This window comes from Thermobia domestica, chromosome 2 (assembly GCF_964235325.1).
Source record: "Thermobia domestica chromosome 2, izTheDome1.hap1.1, whole genome shotgun sequence".
In the NCBI taxonomy this organism is placed as follows: domain Eukaryota; kingdom Metazoa; phylum Arthropoda; class Insecta; order Zygentoma; family Lepismatidae; genus Thermobia; species Thermobia domestica.
In genome coordinates this window covers 44,420,330-44,432,333 of record NC_137455.1, presented here as the reverse complement: position 1 = coordinate 44,432,333, position 12,004 = coordinate 44,420,330, and the positions used below count along the sequence as shown (strand labels likewise).

At 34.2% G+C, this 12,004-nt stretch overlaps 1 protein-coding gene across 2 annotated transcripts in view; it reads right to left on the bottom strand.

Moving 5' to 3' along the window:
- The window catches only part of LOC145671542 (dipeptidase 1-like), a 718,611-nt gene that overhangs the window by 208,065 nt on the left and 498,542 nt on the right, over nt 1-12,004 (bottom strand). The gene's annotated exons all lie outside the window — the stretch shown is intronic.

Sequence of the window (12,004 nt, the reverse complement as noted above, 5' to 3'; positions counted from 1 at the left end):
ATTAGGGGGAATGGGTTGGAATCAGGACCACAGAACAGTATGTAAGGTAGTTTAAGTTTAGAAGTGTACTTCCAGATGGCAGGGGAAGGTTAATTTGGTATATCGTCGGTGCTCCTCGAAGAACCGCTATGTGATAGAACCATAACTTTTCAAGAGAAACAAAAAACGTTTCATACTCTTAGAATTTTGCCAAATATACACGGAAACAATTGAAAAATATAATTAAATTGGTTCTGAGTATATTATGCACTGGACATGCCTTCAGCAATATTATGTTACTATTTTGTGTTTACGTAACACATTTTGCGCCTTTAAAAGCACAGAGAGGATTTGTATACATCAGTGGCGTATTTACGATTTTGTTTCGGAGAGGGCTTTGCTAATTTTCGGAGGGGGGACTTTTCCTGAAAATGTGAAAATTCTGCAAGATATTTCATATACTTTAATATAGTAAGATTTCGGGGGGACTTAAGCCCGGAAGCCCCCCTACATATGTCACTAGTATACATTAATAGATACGTACATGATGAGATTCTTAAGCCATAATTTCAATCTATAATTTTTCATTATTGTGGCGAAACAATTGAATACTCACTTATCGCATTATAAGGGATGGCTGCCTGACAGCTTTCAGGTTTATTTGCACGGCATAACTCATTTCCGAGAAAAATGTCACATAGCGGTTCTTCGAGGAGCAGCGACGATATGTCATTGAATAGCATTACATGGGAATATTAACTTTCTTTTCCAGTTTAGTCGAAAGTTAAATTTTGTTTACTGTAATCTTTACTTGATCCGCTCAGTTATACAGTATTATTAGTGTTTAACAAAATAATAATAATAATATTAATAATAAATAAAGCCCTTGCGAGACATGCACCACTTAGGAGATGCTATCAAGCTGAATAACGCTTAATGGTTAGTATAAATCCTTATCCATGAGATGAATCCTCATTTTTCTGTTAAACCTAAACAATGATGGTTTATGATAACTACTAGCGTCCCAAAAAGACCATTCGGAGAGGACGTATTGTTACTCTCGTGAAACAAGCTCCACCCACTTCGGCACATTTCTTAAAACCTAGTCCAAAAAAGTGCTCTTCAAAATCAATATTTACGAAATCAATATGTACTAGCAAGGAAAACCCCAGAATTAAGAGCATTTTCTGGGTGGGTCCAGAAGCACGCTCAGCCCGCCACCAAAACCAATCGATTTTAAATTAATTCCGTAGAAATGTGTTATACTATATTCTTCGAAAACAATATTAACAAAGAATTTGCTATCACGTAAGTCCAAAGTAAAAATGATTGGAGGGGCCCCCAGTAAATCACCTTATCCACTTCCATAATTGTTTTTTTTTTAAATATTTGAAAAATATTTATTTTGGAAATTTATATTTCCAAAATTTTTACTCACTGGAAAAAAAAATTCCAACAACAACAAAAAATGGTTTGTAACTAGTCGGAAAAATTTAGATGAAAAGAATGTGGCTATACTGTACGGGAAACAATTATTTTTTCCTTTAAGTAAGTGTTTATTGAACTAAACTGTTTTTACTTGATACAATTGAACCCTAAACTTTAGGAAAAAAAAAACTCTCAAATCATTCACAATCTTTGTAAATCCTTGCTGATAACTCATTGTGGTCACGTTTAGTAAACGAGAGTATCAATTTACCGATATCGTATGAAAGAAAACGAATACCTATACACAACCATATAAGCATATAGGAGTCTAAGGAAATAGTCATTCATCAAAAAGGATAAATTAGGTCAAAATCCTCCGAAATTATACATTTTTGGCAATCTTTTACTTATAAAAGAGAACTTCATTAACCATCAAAATCTCTGATCTTACACTAAAATATCCTTCTTTTTTTAATTTGGTAATCTCCAAAATTTAAAGGGGTTGAGCTATGTACTCCTCCCGAAAATTTTAAGGGTCAAGGTACCTCTGGCAAAGTCTAGAGGGCATTGATCTCCATGATGTCATACCATGTGATCGGGTCACGTAACGTCCCTCAGACCATCAGCGCCGCAGACCCATCAATAACAACTGTTCTCTCGTTGTAGGTTATTAATTCCAAACAATATGAAGATTAAGTTTTGTAAGTGGTAATCAAATACACTGAGTTGCCGTTGTTCGCATGCGCGCTGACTACATGGGTGCTCCGGGGCTCCGGCACCCACACAAAAAATCTTGTGGGTGCGCCACACCCACAAGATTTTTAGTTTGGACCCGGGATAAAATTCATTTCTCTTGTTTTAAGTCAGCCGTGTTACTGACTGAGCGAGGGCATCCCCAGCTTATCATTATAGTACCTGTATATTTGACTTTATCACAGCAGAGCCCTTTATGACAGTGTTCATAAAAGATTTTAACTGAAAATAAATCAATCAACATCGAGACTTCCCTGAAAACATATCTATCTATCACGTTCAGCCATTGATATGCACCCACATAAATTTTGGAAAGTCGGCACCAGTGGTTGTACAAAAGCATAAATATTAGAAAATCTGTCAATTAGCGAAATTAAATAATAAATTAATTAACTTATTAAGTTCTTTGGGATCCCTTTTCCTCCTAATCCGTTTGAGGCATGGTCTCAAAACCTTCTTTCATATAGGGCCTATGCACTTGAAGATTACAACATTCAAAGAAAAAGTTCGGCTAATAACATAAACACTCTCCGCAGTACATCCTTCTTTCATAAAAGCAATTTGAGTTCTATTAGATTTTCTTAGGTATTTCATCAGAAGGGGTTTACACGGAAACAACCTGAATCTTCTTGAAACGTTTATACAGTATTTATAAAGATATAATTTTTATATTCTACATATGGATTTCCAATGTGAAATAAAAATTACAGTAGGAAGTAAATAAAATCTTTCCTGAAATAAACTATCCATGAAACAAATTTAAATTACATCAATAAGGTTAGGATAGGGATGCATAAAATAGGGATAAGAGATGGGAGAAAAGAACACGGATTATGGTTACTTAAAAATATAGTTTCGTTACCAATGAAGTAGCTGCAGGATAGTAAAGCAAAATTTTAATTAATCATACAAAACATTAAACTTTGACTTCTAGAAAACCTAAATACAGCATGCAGGTAGTCTTAACTTTATTCAGTACAGGGTTGTTACGATGTGGGACAAATAAATATCCCTTTGGTCAACTTACATGACAAGAAAAAAAGGGTTTTCATAGAATACAAATTGTAAGAGGAAGGTCTTATTTGATCTGTTGTGATAGCAATTTTTCAAAAAATAAAATAAAAAATACAATAAAATAAAAAATAAATATTGAATATCAAAAACAAATTTCTTTTCAGTAGTTTAGAAACCGCTTAATTATTGAGGAGGGCAAAACATAATTCTATTCACAAAGAAGCCTTAAGTTTAGGGATTTCTCTGGTAGCATATTTCTTTGTAATTATTGATTTTAAATAGCAGACATTTTTAGCACAAAAAAATGTGACGGACTGGGTAGGATCAGCTATTGGGGCCTCCTCGAAAGGAACCCTTATTTTGGCGGTTTGGATGATAGCACTTTTTTTGTTTTGTAATTATTGATATTGAAGAGTACATCTTTACCACATTGTTTGGACTGAGCTTTTAAAAATATGTGCTGAAGTGGAAGGGGCCAACTATTCGGTCCCCGTCAAAAAGAACATTTATTTTGAGGCTTTGGGTATTTTTTGTAATTATTGCTTGTGAAAAGCACATTTATAGTCCTTTTGTTTTGGACTGCGTTTTAATAAATGTACTGAAGTGGACGGGGCCAGCTACTGGGGCTCAATCGAAAAGGACACTTATTTTGAGAATTTGGATGGTAGCATATTCTAAAATTAATATTGTTTCCGAAGAACACACCAATACCACATTTTTGGAGTAGGTTTGAAAACGAGTGGTTGTGGTGGCAAGCTGAGGGTGATTCTGCCCCACCCACAAAAAACCGTTAATTTCGGAGCTCTCTGTGATGGCACATTATTTTTAAATCATTGATTTTGAAGAGCATATATATTTTTTTAATGTGCCAAAGTGGGTGGAGCCAGCTTCACGAGAGTCGTATTGTTTTCTGGAGTGTAAACTTAAGCTCGAAATCATATTGGGTTTTAAATCAAAAGGAAATAAAAACAACTACAATATAAATTATCAGTTTTCAACATAAGCTATAGCAAACGATTAGACCTAGGCCTTAGGTATAATGGTATAATACTATTAGACCTAGAGCATAGGTAGACCTATGTGTTAGGAGATTGACAAGATGTGTTAAGTGCGTTAGTAATGGCAATATGTAAACATATGAAAAGAAGAAAGAATTGTATTGACTGTGCTTTTTTATGTTCGTTTATATGTCTTTTACAGGAGTATATTAAGTGTCCGTTTATATTAGACCAAATTTTATATATATGAGTTTATATGGATGTCATTTTCAGTGAAAATCATATTAGGTATTAAAGTACGTGTCCAGTGGTACATTTTGGTTAATGTTTTTTTTTTTTTTTTTTTTTTGCAGAATTGTTTTATAATTTAATGCTTATGTGTAGTTAGGCCTATTTAGTAAACCTAACGCTATATGCAAATTTCTTATTGAAATATCTACTGCAGCACCTACAATAAATTTAAATACATGTAACACTATGGTATAATAATAGTGTTGTAATACTAAATAGCTGAGTTTTAAAAAGTGCCTTTTGGGGGGGGAGGGGGGAGAAGTTGCTCAGGCTTCCTGTCCTTGGTAGATCCGCCACTGACGATAACCGCACTACTTGTTAAGATGAAGCTAATACCTTCATGGGGTTTTCCAATAAGATATCAGTCCACAGTATGGTTAACGTAATTCAGTCCAAACTTATGATTAAGTCTTAAAACTTATTTTTTGTTTAACTACGAGGGAGAATCAGCAACTGAGGTTACAAGACCGATATTTCTAGGTTTTTTTTTTTTTTTGTTATAGAGTGTGCGATACTCTTAATACATGAAATTGCCAACTGTGCAGAGTTCCAAGCACCTACGGTGCTAGTTTGTAACGTATACTAAAATGTAACGATTATAGCTTATTATTATTCTTATTTTACACATTACATTCCAGCCCCCCAGTTTGTGTAAATTTTTAAATTATGTCAACACGATTGAATGATATAAAATCAGACACACCACATAGAATCACTATTATCTTTTATTCTCAAAATTCCATTAATTATACTTTTCTTTCGGTTGTCATAGCAACGTTTTACACAAACAGCTATCTGCTGTTTTTGGTCACTAAGAGTACCAATTATAAATATAAAATCAACATATATTTTCAGCTACTAAGATTAAATCTTATTTTTTTATATACAATATATTTAGAATCAAGAACATCTAAATCAAGGATCTTATAAAATAGAGGATCTGCCCTTACAACAAAATCTGAAACCATACGTCAGTTTCACCACCCCTACTGTGCCCACTCCGCTCAATAGGATCGCAATGTTTTGAGCCAACAATCATGGCGGAAACGAAAGTAGCCAATCAGATGATGGCGGAAACAAAAGTAGTCAATCAGACGATGGCGGAAACGAGAGTAGCCAATCAGACGATGGCGGAAACGAGAGTAGCCGATAAGACGTGTCTATGCTCAGTTGTTTTTTGGCTTCATCGATTTAATAGGGTGAAGATACATATGGGCAGATCCTCTATTTATAAGATCCTTGATCTAAATTATTTTTTTTTCTTCTTCTACACAACAGATTGTGTACTTTTAAGCACCGTTGCCCAAAACCAAGATATAAAAATAGAAGAAATTTACAAAATAGATATACAATATCACTGTAAGTTGTAGGTAAACACAAATGGCGACTCATTTAGAAAACTGGTCTCGCGAAGAAGTTCGCTCAGTTATTTGATTTCTGTGGGCGAAATATGTAATAAAGGCTGAAATTCACCGGCATCCGGTAGAGGTTTACGGAAAGACTGTAATATCTCGTCAGCATGTCGCATTGTATTGAAAAGTTTGCCTGAGAATAGTCTGGTAGAGAATATCTCACAGACGAGGAGCGCAATGGCCGACGCAGCACACGGTATCAAAAGATTTGAACACAGCTGGCGTGAAGGATCTGATTCTGAACAACAGAAGAATCACTTTACGGCATTCGATAGACTTTCACCTGTTCCCGCACTTGAAGGAGCACCTAGGAGGCCATTGCTTCGTTTCAGATGAGGACGTAAAACACTTCGTAACAACATGACTGAACACGCAAGAATATGATTTTTACCAGGAGGGAATCTTCAAACTCATCGCACGATGTGATAAGTGCATCAACCGATATGGAGACTATACCGAAACATAAATTAATGTATGTACTATTTATTGGCTGTATTGGTTGTATGAAATAACATACTGTATAGAAAAATACATGTTTCACTGCAGGCTTTGTAACCTTACTTTCTGATCACACCTCGTACAACATTGTTGGAAGGTGGGATATGTAGCATCATCTAGATCATATTGGGAAAGGAAATACAACTGAGCTAATTCTGATGCGTAATTTTTGAGAAAATTGAGAAAAAAATTGAATGTTCATGGCGGTAAAAATTTTGCTAGACCTTGCCAATAATGATAAGTTTATCTTGAAACATTTCGTTTATTTATTTATAAAGTAGCATCAATTGCCCGTTTTGTTGGATTAAAATAAGAAAAATTAGTAACACCGGTATGTTTCGTTATATAGCGACACCAAAAAGTATGTATTCGACACTAATATCGGTCATTTTTAATCATTTATATATATATATATATATATATATATATATATATATATATATATATATATATATATATATATATATATATATATATCCCCCTTCCCTCCTGCAAGTCACGGGATTGAATTCGGATTTAAACGGCATCGGAAGTGTTACTGTTCATTTCACTGACCCCGAAAACCAATGATTCAACACTAATATCGGTCATTTTCGATCATCTATCTATCTATCTATCTATCTATCTATCTATCTATATATATATATATATATATATATATATATATATATATATATATATATATATTCCCCTCTCCTCCCTGAAGTTGCACCGCCAAAGTGAGAAGATAAAACCATTCCAGGCCCTAACCTCCTAACCTCATCTATGTGGCAAATTTGAAGGAGATCGGTCGGGTGATTCATGAGTTTTTAAGTCACAAACATAGTCACTTTCATTTTAATTTATATATAAGGTAGATTGTATTCATACATAGTCTAATTGCTACGTAGAAGACTATGTAGGTGACACAGATACTCTAACAGTGTCGCACATACTGTTGATAACAATAATATTATAAATGTGTGTGTGTATGTATGTTCCAGCATAACTCGGGAACGCCTGAAACAATTTCAACCAAACTTAGTCTAAATCACGTGGTTAAAAATACGTGAGGATAAGATACCCTAAAAGTCCTACGGGGTGAAGAAGGGAGTTATATTTAAAAATAATAAAAGAATGACCGATATTAGTGTCAAGTCCATAATTTTCGTGTTCACTGAGATTAACAGTGACAGTGTTGATGCTATTTAAGTCCAAGTTTAGCCCTAATTAGTATTAGAAGGTGAATAGGAAGAGATGTCATGTAAAAAATTATGAAACATGACCGAGTTTAGTGTCGAATCCATAGTTCTTTTGTTGCCACTTAGCTGATTTGTGACAGTCGTAATGGCACTTAAGAAGTTCAATCAAAAACGGATATATCAGTTTAACCTATAATTAACAGGGGCAACGCCGAAGGCATTGCTCCTTGTCATTTCTTTAACTCATTTCTTTATTTCCAACTTTCAAAAACCTTATTCTTCCCATATTATGTGTGTCACCAGGCCTGGAAATTCAATTCTTTATTTTCAAATTGCATAAATCATATTTTTGGATCAAACTATCCAATATATTTCAGTCAAAAATTTTCTTGTAGGCCTTATATCTGGAGAACTACATATAGTGTAGCCAAACCCAAACTATCGCTTAACTCAGTATGATGTCCTCATTCCGTATTAACCAAGCAACATGAGCACAGTATATATACTACAGACAGTTGTTACCGTTCACCTGTAGGACAGTGCAATATTTAAGAAGCGTTCAGCCAACCTACGTACATGAAGCGTATTACCATTAACAGGCCGTAACCATAGTTAGAATTGAGCATTCACACTTGTGTAACAGTAACTTTGTTAAGGAAAAGGTAAATGTAAATAATTAGAGGTTTAAATTCATTACGATTTTAATCTATAGCATACATAAAGCCGAAAGCTTGCGGGTTAACTAATAATTGTATTATTATTATTATTATTATTATTATTATTATTATTATTATTATTATTATTATTATTATTATTATTGTTATTACTACTACTACTACTACTACTACTAGTAGTAGTAGTAGTAATGATAATGATAAAAATAATATAGTTAGAGCTCCTCTAATTTGAGATAGGCCCAATTAGCCTACGGTTGAGGTAATGTAGAAATTCATACTTTTCTAACTTTGGCAGCCACAGCAAGTGATGTACTGCACGTACTGTATGTCTTTAAAATCATACATCGATCGTTTTTGCTGCAGGTCTAACCAGGTGACATTTTATTCATATATAAATCTTAAGCCTTCACCATGCAGTTATGCTATGTGTTATCTATGGTTAACACAGAACGGGACGTATGCGAGAGGTATTTTAGTCGTAACCAACTTCGTTTTAGAAATATAGACATTGATAAATTTTACAGCAATTTTCATGAACATTTTGCTTATGGTGATATGAAAGAATAGAGTTTTGAGGGAATGATTTTAATGAGTGTAATTTTGCGTTTATTTATATTCGTTGAAACTTTCCAAGTACCGAATCATGACATGGCAATGAGAAATATGAAACGAGTACATATCTTAGTATTATGGTGTAAAATTTGGGTCTGTAGAATACAAGTGGTGGTCCTACCGGTTTGTCCATTCAACAGCTAAATGCCTTATCGTCCACTATGACAAAATTTACATCTTTCTGTACAACGAAGAGTATCAAATGATTAGTATAGCAGATTTAAGTCAGTCATTTCTAGTTGACGGATGTGTGACAATTGAGTGTCCTAGACTCGATCCCCGGTATGAGCAGGAATTACTGTTTTGCTCTATTTTTGTTCGTAAACGGATCAAATGTTCAACCAGCTTCTGTTAAAAAGATGGTTACCTTCGGAACCCTGGAAATAAATGTGTTAAAATGTAGTACTGACTATATCCTGTCACATACTATGCCTCCCGGAAAAAATGTTCAAAAGTCCAAATTTTCTGTTTTTTATGTTTCCTCTAAAATATAAGTTAATATTCGTATGGATTTTAAAATAATGCTGCTTAATACTCCCTTTTACTAGTCATCGATACTCAGTTGCACTCCAAACCCTGCTCCCGCCAAGTGGACTTTGTGGTGGACAAGCACCGTGTGCGTGGGTTTTCTCGGAGTTCTCCTGTTTCCTCCCACTTTCTTCATTCCACCATTTCATTCATCTATCATCATCACCGTCTCCTTTAGCCTAACAGGCATAGCCATGGAACGTAAAACTCTATTTCATTTCATTTCATTTCATTTCAGTTACACTCTCTCACTCCCCTTAGAAGGTATTGACATGTCATTTTAAAAAATTCTGTTCTTACAGCAAAAAGCACGTGTAAAATTATGATTATACTGTAATTTTTTATAGGGGTTCCGGTTTTTATTGTACATTTTAATAAGGTATCCCCGGCTTTTGTTTTAAAATCTCGAACGCTAATTAAATGTGGAAACTCTTCTCCATCCAACGTCTGGGCATCACACAACCTGTCATGATGGGGATGCCTTTTAACTTCTGCTTTTACTTTGGGAAAATAATACCCAAGGAATGTCCTAATTTACCTTGTGCTATCGTTGCGCCGCCCTTGTTTGATTTGATTTTGAGTTTAGCCTCCCTTTCAGCAGCGATGCTATATGAGACTTTGACCCACAACGTAAAGTGGGATCCGAACCACATGAGCTTCTGCCAGTAATCGAATCCGTCTCTCCCATGCTAAAGGAACGTACGCTAACCGATTAGCTATAAGGAAGCTCTTGAGCCCCCCTTGTACTACATACAATTGGGCATCAATGAAATTTAGGACTAAAAACAATGAATTTTCTCTTTTATCCAACTTCGATCTGACACTTTGTTCTCGACCTACGACTGTTTTCGCACACTGAGAAAAATCCGTTATCTGAACAGCTGTATATTGTACAAATATGGTATCGGTATCCTTATGTTTACTACGGAAATCAGTACGGAGTATATATTATACATACGCTACAGGCATACTGCTTTTTCCCGCTTAGTTGTTATATCATGGCCCTGCAGAATGTCTGACATCTAAGTCTTCCGTATATTACATAAGTATACGTATGTTACATATGTCAGCTATTTGTAATATACGTCCATCTGTATTTAAGATCCTGCCCGCCTATATACAGCTCTTCTTTCGTACAAAAAAAAAACGTGTATTCGGAACACTTGTCCGTAAAGTACGTATAAAACATACTTTTTCAGTTATATGTTCGCTATATATTGGGTTGTACGTAGTGTTGTAAATAGAAAAAAAAAACGTTCGTATTTTTGCAGAAATGTACGTTTTTTTAAAAAAAACATTGCCTCTCGTTTTTTTTCTAAATTTCGTTTTTTTCAATGCATCTTACGTCTATTTAAGTATGAAATATTTTTATGTAGATGTAATCACCGTAAAATGCAACATAAATTAAACGCTAGATACTGATACGCTACAAATATTTTACAATTTACATTAATACCATACCTATTAACAATTCGGGTTTCAACAGTTTTCATCATCAGTATCAACTAAGAAATAAAAGTAGAAATGAAATTTTGTTCTCTCGTGAAAAAAGGCCTTTAATAAGTATGAAAATAATGCCACGAACAGTATAAAAGTCAAATAACTTGTCTAAAGGTAAAAACTAATACTGATTTGCCTAATAGTATTTTTCTAAATATCATATATAAATAATTTGTCGACTAGATATATATGATATGCAGAGCCGGCTCTACCATATATGCAACATGTACATTTGCATGGAGCGGCAAGTTTGGAGCGTCCGGCAAAATCTGTCATAAGTATATTATTTAAATTAAATATTTCTTGTTGGAAACAGACTTCATGATGATGGTAGTTACACTTACTAAGCTGACCTATTTGAATACTACCTTCATAAATTATGTTTAGATTGCATTAGTTTAAGGTCACATGGACAATGCTAAAGCAAATGGTCGAATAAATCCGAGCACAAATTGCTTGATTGTTGTCAAACGCAAGAATTCAATTCTCGAATAGTAGCGAATATCTGTTCCCTTTAGTAAGTTATCACAGTTTTGATATGACAACTAGTCTTGATTTTGTCAGAAACAAGTTCCTTATCATTGAAGATAGAAACAAGATTTTTTTTAAAAAAATAATTTAACAGATATAGAAGAAACATAAAAAAATAAAGATAAAACAGCTAGTTGCACTGGAATTGCAAACTGATACATTGATATTGAAGCTCGATATTGAATTCTATAAAAAGGATTACCATCTTTCCTCTACAGGTGTGTTTGCTTTATCTTTCACTAACGTAATAGATTAATATTTAAAAAAAAACAGACACAACGGGATTGCATTTTTAGTAAGTATTTAAGCCTTTCTGAATGCGACTGCACTTACCGTCCCCTTCGTTGTTCGTGCTCTTAAAATCATGAACATACTTAAAATCAGTACTTAAAATCATGACTTCTAAGATTTGTTCTTTCTGGAGAAAGAGGGAGGCGGCAAATTATGCCATTGTACGGGCGACAAATTGCCTAGGGCTGGTCCTGATGATATGTATATACAAGACATGAATATAGGATGACACAATTTTAAGCAATGCAGGCTGTTTCAAAATTAATATTAGGGTTTCGAAACTTTGTAGTATCTATTACAATTAACTTACA